This window comes from Chinchilla lanigera, unplaced genomic scaffold (assembly GCF_000276665.1).
Source record: "Chinchilla lanigera isolate Chin_1 unplaced genomic scaffold, ChiLan1.0 scaffold00023, whole genome shotgun sequence".
Lineage (NCBI taxonomy): Eukaryota > Metazoa > Chordata > Mammalia > Rodentia > Chinchillidae > Chinchilla > Chinchilla lanigera.
In genome coordinates, this window is record NW_004955424.1 from 20,088,557 (window position 1) to 20,099,838 (window position 11,282).

General features: G+C 44.0%; 1 long non-coding RNA gene across 4 annotated transcripts in view; it reads right to left on the bottom strand.

The window, feature by feature from the left end:
• LOC106148608 overlaps window positions 1-11,282 on the bottom strand; it is a 26,095-nt gene that overhangs the window by 6,617 nt on the left and 8,196 nt on the right. For 2 of the 4 annotated variants that reach the window (XR_001234246.1, XR_001234243.1), the window contains 3 exons: window positions 9,534-9,663; window positions 1,344-1,488; window positions 144-498 (listed from right to left, as the gene is read on the bottom strand). This is a non-coding gene — a long non-coding RNA (uncharacterized LOC106148608). Of the gene's footprint in view, window positions 1-143; window positions 499-1,343; window positions 1,489-9,533; window positions 9,664-11,282 lie in introns of those variants that run through there. The other 2 variants (XR_001234244.1, XR_001234245.1) reach the window with 2 other exon arrangements.

The following is an 11,282-nucleotide window of genomic DNA, read 5'->3' on the forward strand; positions in this document are numbered from 1 at the left end:
CTCTCCCTTTCTCCCTCTCTCCCTTTCTCCCTCCTCTCTCTCTCAATCTTGCTGTCTTTTACTGCCGTGAATATTTACCCCTCTACCATGTGCCACCCTTTCTTGGAGCCTGCTGGTTATGGACTGAAACCTCAACAAACTGTGAGCTAAATAAACTGTTCCCCCTTTAACTTTGGGTGTCAGGTATTTTGTCTCAGCAATGAGAGAAAAGTAGCTAAGATATCAGTCTTCCTAAGAACCTGAAGACTGCTCACTGGGCCACCTCTGTACGTTAGGGCACCTTTGATGTAGCCTCTTCCCAACAGATGTTGGCTGGATTTCAATCCTTTTCACTTGCCTGAGAGTCTTTCTGCAGAGTATAACCAGCACAGCTGTGCATGGAGTCCCTGGTCCCCTCTGCCTGTATAGGAATAGTCATTGTTTTCCATGGTGTTTCATTAAGGCCAATGAATCAGCTGAAGTTTCCATGCTCTCCACTGAAGAGGTTTAATCTGAAAGCTAGATAAGACAGGAAAGGGTCTTAGACACTTAGGACCTACAAAATGGGGAAGATTCTTGGTTACCAGAATTGTAGCTCAAATACCTGTCACAATAGCCTGCAACTTTCCCATACTGTGGACATAAGTTGGCATACTGGCAGATGTAATTTACTTATCTTTGAAAAAGTGTTATTGCCCAATTGTCTTATCAAGATCTCTTTTTTTGGAGTAGGATGTTAAGTAGGAGTAAGGATTAGATGAATTAAATAAAAACAGAAGATATAAAGCTATGTCTTAGGTATTCTGAAATCCCTTTGTTGATCATTTGTTCACCATCTTTGTATTAAGTACTTATTGTACGAAAGGAACTCTGCCAGATGCTGGGATACAGGAGCTACACAGTTGATGTAGTAGAAGAGAGTAAGAATAAACAAAGAATCCCACAAATACATATAATTATAAGTTATATAAACATTCCATGAATGAAAAGTACTCACTGCCCTTTGAGGACAGGTCTGTGACTCACTGGTCTTGGTTTCTCTAATTCCTGTTATTTAGACGGCTAAATACATATTTATAGAATTGATGTGTAGATAGACTACTACATGAAAGAAAGTTTGCGCAGCATAACAATTCTCAGAAGACACACCACTAATAAGTGGTTGTGAATGTTGAGAGCCATTAGTTCTGAGCAGCTATCCTACCTTGGTCATTAACTTACTTGAAAGGTCAGGCTATGAGCTCTCTCTGCAGGTCAGCTGCAATTAAGAGTGTTTGCTATTCTCTGAAATTCTTAAACAGAAAATACCTTCCTGGAAAGCAGATAATTTAAATAGTCTATTGATAAGTAGCAGCAAATCCTACTGTGGATGCTATGTGATTTCTATGGCAATTAGTCTTCGTAGTTTACTTTGGAGCCCACGTCTTTATGGCATTGTAGTCATCTCTGAAGTCTCGATTTCCTACTTGTCCTGGTTAAGGACTCTGGTTACAAAGTACTGAAACACACCTGAAGGAATTTACATAAAAAAGGGAATTACAAGGAAAGAGGAGGGATCTCTTAGGAGCCAATTTAGAAAATAGTTTCTCGTTTTTATCCCTCCCTCCCTCCCTCCCTCTTTCCATGATATCTCTCATCTCTTCTTTGCAGGCTGATTTTCCTCTACAAGGCTCTTATTTTTATATGAAGCTCTAGCTTGCCAAAATACCAGCTCTAGCTTCAATTCCACATTGTTGCACTAGGCAAGACTCTCTGGAATATAATCAATATGTATCCAAACTAGTACTCACAAAACTAGAATAATCCAATCACAGAGTTGAAAATTCTGAAGTTATCTAGCTTTGGATACAAGCAAATATTGTAGTACTCAAATAATATCAGATATAGCTCTTCATCTTTCTAAGTCTCTGTCACTGTCTACATGGCCTCTAATCTCAGGAAACATGATGATAACATTGCAAGCAACCAGCAAGTCTAGCTTTATTGTTCCTCCCTATGATTTACAATCCCAGAAGATGTGAAAACATTTCCTATGCAGTTCTGGCTAAAATCTGGGGCATCAGGTTGACCTAATTTGGGTCATGAGCTTAGAGCTGAACCAGTCACCATGGTAAGGAAAATAGAGTCCATAAACTGACCAAGTTGACATCAGATGCCCACCTGAGATTAGGTCATGCTCAGCCTCACTATAAACACAGGGCTAGATGTTTCTTAGTTCAAATTCTTGAAAGAATCTAGCCCAGCTGGAGTCAGATGTTCACCCTCAGTGCAATCATCTGTGGACAGAAGGCCAAGGTTACCTGGCAGAAATATTGCTACCTAGACTTATTTCCTGAGGATGGACTGGGGGTAGGTACAGACTCTGAGGGGAGTATGGATGGTGGTGCTGCACTGACTAAAAAAGTTAGATGTTTCTTCTTCAGGTTTGTACTTCCATTTGAAAGAGATATAATAAAAGTCTTCAGATATGGAAAAACGTTGGGTGGTCCAAATTTTACAGACCCCCGCAATATGTAGAACAGAAAGAGTCTATAGAGATCATCTCATCAAAAACCTCCACTTTTGACAAATGAGGAAGCTGAGGCTTGGAGGGTTTGAGTGGCTTGCCCAAATTTTATAGCTCTTTTGTCATAGAGCCTGATATAAACCTGATGTCTGAAATCTCATGAATTCCAAGAAAAGATTTGCCTAGTACCACCAGAATGCTTAGTCAAAGTCCTTAGATAGCAGTCTGGCTTCCTTAGAGTTACTTCTGAGCCTCCCGGTTTGCCCACTTTGGATCAGCAGACCCGTTCACTGTGAACAGTTGTTTGCTAGGGGGAATTCGATCTAATGCTAGTGTTTATTGCAGACGGACTGTCTAGCTGTGGGCTGTGCACTATTGGGTACATGCTATGATTTGGTTGTTGAATGTCCCCCAGTGTTCATGTGCTGAAAGCTTGGTTCCCAGCTGACAGCACTGTTGGGAGGTGATGGAACTTTTAGCTGTGGAGCCTTCTGGAAGTTCAGCCACTGGGGGCATCACTCTGAAGGGAACATTGGGACACTGCCCTCTTCTTCTCTCCAGCCACCATGAATTGAGCAACTTTGTTCCCCACATATTCTTCACCTTGATATTGGGCCTCATCACAGACCTGAGAGCAACAGAGCTAGCTGTCCATCAACTGAATCTATGAGCCACAACAGACTTTTCCTCTTTACGAACTGACTTTCTCAGGTATTTTGTCACAGTGACGGAAATCTAACACAGTACACAAAGGTAATGAATATGCTTTAGTAGGAGTTCAGCGAGGTCCAGTGCTTGTCTTCAAAGAGCTTATAATCAAGTTAGGAAAAAGAGACTTTGATATTTATAATGACTATGAATCATAGAAGATACTACTTAATTAAATACTAAATGGAACATTGCATACTATTTATAGCTTATTTGCCACATCATTTTTCAAACTTTTTATTACATTTATTTCTGTTATAATCTTTCCTCCCTTGGGTCAGTCTGTTTTCACCAGCTCAAGTGTACAGGTTGGTTCCCATCCATTCTTGGCACTGGAGAGCCCACACACATTCCTTGGGAGCACATTGCATAGGTCAGAAGCTGAACCACAAAATCCTTGGAAACCATCCCTTCTCCTACACAGCGGTCAGGTGGAAAGCCACCTCCTCCCAGAGCACTTTATTGTGAATGAGGGTCTAAGGGGAGGTTCTCTTGCCATTATTGTTATTGTTACTGTTGTTGTTCTTACTCTAATGGTTGAGCAGGATGGGGCTGGCCTCTGAGAGCCAAGGCTGAAGGAAGCACTCCTACTGCTGAGGATGTGAGGGACCATTGAATGAGGTAGAGAAGTCCTTCCCATGTCTCCAACCCACACAGATATGGATTAGAAGATACACAACTTGAATCTAAACTAAAGAACTGCTTTGAGCATTCCTCTGGAAGCTGAGATTTTTCTGGCCCACTGAAATAAAGTGTAGTGCCCATCTCTTTCTCCAACGGTTAGTAAATGTGTTGCATTCTCTAGCAAAGGGAAAGAAGACCGAAGAACATTGGTAGAAAGAGGAAAGAGAAAAACTCTATTTTGGTGCACATAACCAGGGCACACTCCCACTCAGATGTGTAAAGTATGACCCACCAGAGCTCGTTACCAAGTGACAGCCATGCTAGGGTAATGGCAGCTGCCTGTTGAACCTTGGTTAAGGAAGAGGGGTCCCAGAAGTTTAGAAGATTTAACATCATCTCTCACATACTCTCCCTCTGCTGTAGCCAGCCAGAGTTTTAGTCCACTACCCTACCTTGTTCCCTTCCATAGACCAGCTCCTGGACATGACATTCCTTCCTTTCCCTTTTCCTCCCCTGTTCACGTAGGCAATTCCTACCACTCCATTTAATCTAAGTTTAAAAGCCCTCCTAGGAAAAGGGTCAGCACCATGGCTCCGTGCCCCTCCCCTTCTCAGTACTTCACGCTGTAGTAGTTTTATATTTGTTTGACCAGAATATAAAGTTCCCCAAGATCAGTGACTGTGCCTTGGATGCCCTCAGTAAATATTTGCAGAAGGTCAACACTGAAGCATGGGAACCTAAGCAGTCAGTCAGTATTGGAGGGTAGGGAGGAGCTGAAGCTGAGAGTGTGCAGAGCCAGAATTTGTCTGTGTTTGGGAGAATGCGGGACAGAGTCAGAACTCAGAGAGAGAGGCCCAGGGTCAGAGGGAGACAACAGAGGCCTGAGGAGCTATAGAACAAATGCCAAGGATCACAATCACGACTGACAGAAAGAAGTGAGGAATGGCAGGCTGGGCAGGGAGGTGGGAGAGATTAGTACCGTAGAAGACCTACAGGCTGCTGCCTAAGGCAGGTTTCCACATGCCTGAGCAGACAGAATGCCTTTAATGGGCAAGATTAAAGAGCAGGTAGAAGGTGACTGGAAGCCATGTAGAGCTGTGGTTCTCAAACCTAGCTGAGAATGAATAGGGCTATTTTTTTTTAATGCAAAGGCCCTGCATATTGAAATCCTGGCCTTCTTTTTAGTCCTAAAGGCAAAGAGAAGCTATTGAAAATTTAAGGAGGGTGTGTGTTGTGTGTGTGTGTGTGTGTGTTGTGTGTGTGTGTGTTGATGATATTTGTGTGGACAGGAAATTGGGGAGACTAGTTAGGAGGGTATTAGGCATGTGATTCAAGAATAGGAATTTTGCAAAAGGATCCCATGAATTTAAAATATGCAGTTGAGCGGAGAACCACTTCTAAAACAATAGTCTTTAATTTTGACTGCAGACTGTATTCACCTGTGAAGCTTTTAAAAACTACTGATACCTGGACTTCCCTCCCAGAAATTCTGCCTTAACTAGTCAAATGTGACCTCTGCATGGAGATTTTTAAAAGCCTCTCCAGAGGTTTCTATCATAGAGCAAGGGCTGAGAACCACTGGTAAGCCACTCAAGGAGATTTGCTACTTAAAGCATGGTCTGGTGACCAGCAGAATAGTTATCTGAAAACTTGTCAGAAATGTCCACTCTTGGGCCACTGACTCAGAAGCCCTGGGAGGTAGAATCATCCAGGTGATTCTGGTGGACGTTAAAGATTTAGAAGCATAATTCCAGAGGGACAAAGTTATAATTTCAGAATGAGAATCCACTAGGGAATCTGGCTACTGAATATTTCAGAGGCTCAGGTGTTAACTCACTTCCATAACCTTGTGTGTAACTTTGGCTTCCAGTCAAACACAAAGGATGAGTAATAGTTTCTCCTCTACGAGGCCAACCTTCCTCCCACCTTGGGACATATCCAGTCTGGATAGAGGCCTGATTTTTTTCTCTCCTGGATTCTCTGATCTCCTACTCTGGTAGAATCTCTGCTAGAGATTATACTGGCTCCCTCCCTAGGCCTGACTTTCAGATGCAGTTCACAGGAAACAGAGATGAGCAGAGCACACAGGAAGGGATTTGAACACAGGTAAGAAGACTCAATGGCACTACCCAGGAAGAACTCAGGAAGCAAACACTCGGCTTACAGGAAGTGGGTCTTTCCTGGTGGCTCAAATACACAGAGTGAGATCTGTGATCCGTAGAAGTGGGAGAGGCTGCTGCAGTTGACCTAAGGAAGAATTCTTCCCACCAGCACATTTCTCTGGCTCCTGCTCTATTAGCAGTGTGCAACCACAGTCGTGCTTTGCTGCCAGTGTTTCCAATTTTTTCTTCTCCCACTTATGACTCACCTAGGCATTAGGCAGTCTGTAAACTGTAGTAAGAGTGCAGGTTTTAGAAATGGAATGAGGGGTTAACATCTCACTCTAAAGAGGGAAAGGCTGGGCTTTCCCTCTGTCTTCTCTTTTTATGGATTTTCAAGTGGTGTTCCTAGGCAGCTGTGAATGTGCTTCAGGCTAGAGGGCTGAGGTTTCACTTGTGTATTTTCTGTGGCACATGAAGAAGTTTGTGTCTGGATCGTTCCCCTGCTGCAACAGAAAGCAGGGGTTCTTCAATTAAGATGAGTATACTTAGATACTTTGCTAGCATATTAAGGAGGTAACAATAATGGGGTCATTTTATTACCGTGTTGGGATAATTGTGATATTATGTTTTTTTATTACTATATTTTGTTTCCTCCTCCTTCACAAGGAGAAATCTGGGCCAGTTGAGTTTTTTTCCGACTAAAAATTCCCAAAACTTAGAAAGAAGCAAAAGAAAAAAAATACTAAGTATTATTTTAGTGCAGTGATTGCACTGACTTTGTATTCAACGAGTCATACACTACAACTTTTAAAAGTGAAGTTAGTTGAAAAATTTTTGTTGGGTAGAGATGCAGAAAATCTCTGTCCAGTGAACCAGACAAGACTCTCCCCGCTCCCCCTTCATTGGACAATAACCAGTTACGTAGCTAACCTACAATCTACTCTCAAGTGTGCTTTGGACCAGTTTTAATGTTTTACAGTTTTCCACATTCCCTGGAGTTGAAGACAATCACTGACATATATGTTCATTTAATATTTACATGAAATTCATACTTTTTAATCTCCAGAAACAGCTTATGTTATAGATAACCTTTTTTCTAGCTTTTGGTTTTCCAACAGCCTGAAATGTTTGTGCTAAATGGGGAGAAAAGGAAGGCAGAAGCAGTCAGACACACTGAAAGAAATTCTTAAAGACTGAGAGGGTGAGGAGCCTAGACCTGAATGTTGTATGGACCCCTGCCCTGCTCTTTTGTGGGGACCTCAGCACTAAGGAATGGGTGAATGGGACAATGAGGAAGATGAGAAAATGCCCTAGAGGCCTGGATCAATTACAGCCTTCCCAGCCTCCATAAAGATCCACATGCAGAGCACCAACTCTGACTTAAGTCTCTAGGTTGAGGGACCATGTGGGCTCAGGTAATAGCCAATCAAGAATGGACTGGTATGAGCTAAAGTCTGACAGTCTCTGTTCTACACAAGATACATGGCACCTTCATATCACCCTGGTGGTATTAAGATCCCTAATGATTGATCTCAAATTTCCCACCAACCTAGTGGATTGGGAACTTAAAATTGATGTAAATAAAGCAAATTCATGTGACATTTCTCATATACACTAGATTGGAGAATAAGATTCCTACTACTACATGAACAGAAGTTTTGCTTTCTTATGGGTGCTGCAGTTAGAGATGTCTGAAAGACCTAGGTTGTCTCCCACACAGGAGAAAAAAAGCAGCCAGTAGGAGGAGTCCTTTGTCTCCAGGAGGACCTGCTCAGTCTGTCAAATTCATCACTAATGCTGCCAAATACCTGTTACCTCCCTGAGACGCAGCTCTGTTGAGAGGCAGGATCACCTAAGCATATAAAGTAATCGCACATAAGGACCATGTGAGGGAATGTTTGGTAGTCTCCTGGCTCACTAAGCTCTTCTCCATCACAGCTTCATTTCTTTAGTCTTCAGATTTCCAGATTCCAGCACACGTGTTCACTCCCGTGACACTGCAAACCTAAGTCAGTGTTTCTGGTTGGTGTTTCTCAAATGTGTTCAGTGAACCTACCTGGGTTAGATTTACCTGAGGAACTTGATAAAACATGTTCCTCGACCCTTCCCCAGACCTGTTTGATCAGATCCTTTGGTTATGAGAAAGGAGATATCTCTGTCTATAACAAGTGTCCCAGGAGATTCTGATGTCCTCTAAAGCCTAAGAACCCCTGGGGGTCAATTTAGAGGTAGAGCAACACCTTGCCAAGAAATATGTGGGGCAGAGGTTGCCACCCTGAGTGCATACGAGAGTCCCACCAACATGAAAGATCTGTGGCAGGAGTTTATATGTATTTTCCTGGGGAGAAGACTTGGTGCCATCTGGTCTTCTGAAGCCTTGCTATTTGGAACGTTTTAGAGAAACACAGCATCAGCCTTATTTATTGGAAATAGAGTTCATTACAAATGCTGGTTCACAGGCCTGGCCCAGATCTATTGACTCAGAATTTGCATTTTAGTTCAACCCCCTGATGCTTCTCTTGCACATTATAGTTTGAAAAGCACTGGTGTAGGGGAGGAGAAAGGGATTGGTATAGAGGGAAAAAAGGAAATCTTCAAGGAGGAAAAGCATAGCTAATGTAAGGTTCAAGTTCGCCAGTTTCCCATTCAGCTAAGGACACCGAACTACATGTCTGTGTGCATGCGTGCACGAGAGAGTTTATGTCCCCACAGGAAAATTCATGAATCACGCTCTCTCTCTGGTGCCTTTGCAGTTCCAGGAGTCCAGGGCCACTCCTGTGGCTCTGTGGCTCAGCCAGCCGGGGCCTCCTAAGGGCACTAGGTTGCCCCTGCCCCCAGCTCCAGTGTGTCCTTGTTCTCCTTCCATCTGCTGCTGCAGCAGGGCTATGTGCAGGGGAAGGCAGATTCATCCGAGTGGCTGCTGGGTTGTTATGCAGAGTGACAAACTGAGAATGGTGGTAAGAACGAGTTAACTCACACCCTACCGCTTTGGTTGCAGACCGTGTTGGCAGGAGAGATGAAGGGAAAGACACTGGGGGCGGCAGCTCTTTGCCCTTTCCCTGTAGGCTGCCTCTGGGTTTGCTCCATTCTGCAGTTGGTCCTGGCTGCCCTCCCGCTGCACAGCTTTCACCCACACCATCCTTTCTCTTCAAACAATGCTGCCAGGAGACTCGAGACTCTGCTCCCAATATATGGCTGGCCAAGGGCCAGCAGAATCTGGCTGCCGGCCCACTGACTAATCACTGGGCCAGAACCGCGGCTTCTCCATGAGCAGCAGCCTGCATTTCCTCGCTGGCCTGTGGGTGGCAAAGGGTCTCCTGGCTCCTCCGGACCTGGGCATAGCCAGGGGCTGCTCTGGGAGGGGCTCCACAGCTTTCTTTGCTTCATTCTCTGTGTTAACACCTTCCTACTCTCTCCCTTCTTTTTTGATTTGTCTCTGATTCCTCACTGTAGTTTACCTTCCTGTGCGTCACTCTACCCAAGCTGCTCCTCCAAAGGACCTCGTGCCCGCCATGTTGTAAATCCAGCAAATATGTAAAGACTCATCTTTACAAAGCTGATGTCTCCACAGAGTCTGACATGGTGACACATCTTCAGATGTGAAATGCTCTTACCTCTTGTCTCCCAAACACCCTGTTTTCTTCCTAGCTCCTTCTTGCTTGCTTTTAGCAACTTCTTCTCTTCAGTATGATCCATACGTGTAGCAAATCATGTGCACTCAACTCTGAGCTTTCTTTTCTCTCCCTAAAATTTAGAACTTAAGTTATTTCATTACAGAAAAATAAAGTCATTATTTTCCTAGCACATCTCAGTGTGGCCTGAGATTCATCACTAAAAGAACAAGCAAGTATAAATCTTTAATATCAAACTATAATAAGTGCCTCGAAGGGAAAATGTAAACAGAGAGACTGGAGGAGAGCATAAATCACAGTAACTCATGCGGGGTGATTAGGGCTCCTTGAGGAAGCCACAGTTATGCTGAACCCGACTGAAGGAGCTGGGGGCATCACACAGGTGCGGGGTCAAGAGAAGAAGCAAAAGTAAAACAAGACAAACAGCAGGGAATGCTACTGCTCACGACTCCCACCTCCAAGCTGGAGCCTTTGTGCTCTGATCTACCAACCCCTTTCTAGCTTCTGACCTTTTCCATATGGATTTTCTAACACGTACTTGTTTTCTCCCTTCAGTAAATGTCTTCCTTCACCCAAACTTGAAAGTTCTAGCTGATTCCTCACTTTCCCTCACTACATACATCCAACCCCATGGCAAGACCTGTACATTCTATCACTCAAATATACCAAGAATCCACCCACTTGATCCTCTGCCACTGTCCAGGTCTGTGACACCATCTTCTGTCACCTGGAGATTACGGTCTCTGCTGCTCTCTTAACTTCCATGCAGGGCACTCCCCATGCAATAAATAATTTGAGCTTTGAAAATAGGAACTGCTTTAAATCCTTCAATAACTTCCCATAGCACTCAAAATATAAATTCTCTGATCTGCATACACAGCCCTGTGAGATCTGCCCCCCGCCCCCGTTGGCCATTTGTCCAACCTCACCTTGGGCAACCTCCCCCTCACTCACTAAACTCCAGCTTCTTGGCCAAAATTAGTTCCCGAGAGCCACCTCACTCTTGCGTGCTGTTTGTCAAATTCAAATGACTCTAACACATATTGTTCTCTAAGCCACACAGTTTCCATTCTGTGGAGTAGAACAGGAGGTTCCTTCCTTCTCTGGTTAGTCTACCTTCCTGAACAGTCGTACCAGGTCATGGGGTTGATAAAGGGCCACAGGTCTTGAGTTATCTGTCCACAACGGTATCCACTGAGTACCCATCATTTGTCCTTTCAACTTTAGGTCACCAAGACAGATAAATCAGTGCTGAGATGAGTTCCTGGTCTCTTTATCCCTTCATGAGTGGTGGGCAATGTCCTTGTGCCTTCCATGTCCCACTTGGGAGCCAGGACGCCCTGCCTCCCTAGCTCAAGACTCACCCAACAGCCATTCTCTGGCCAGGTAGAGCCTTGCTCTCTTGTGGCCTCCATTCCTACTCACCTAGGTCTCCAGGGCTGGGCAGTGTTACTCTAGTCCAGATCAGACCCTGCTATCCTTGAACCTTACATCTCCCAAATACTTTGGGTCTGTCTGACATCCTCTGCAGTGCCTTTAGGGCTTTTAGCCTTTTGGAAACCAAAGTCAGGTTCATTCTTTTCTGGTATATTTGCCTTCAAACAGTGGGCCCTGGGTTCCAAGCATCTCCACTTGATGGATGGGCAAAGAAGCGGTACAACAGGAAAAGAAATTATTGGTATATATTTCAGAAATATTATCCTATCCCATGTGTTCAGTGCCCAACTCTCC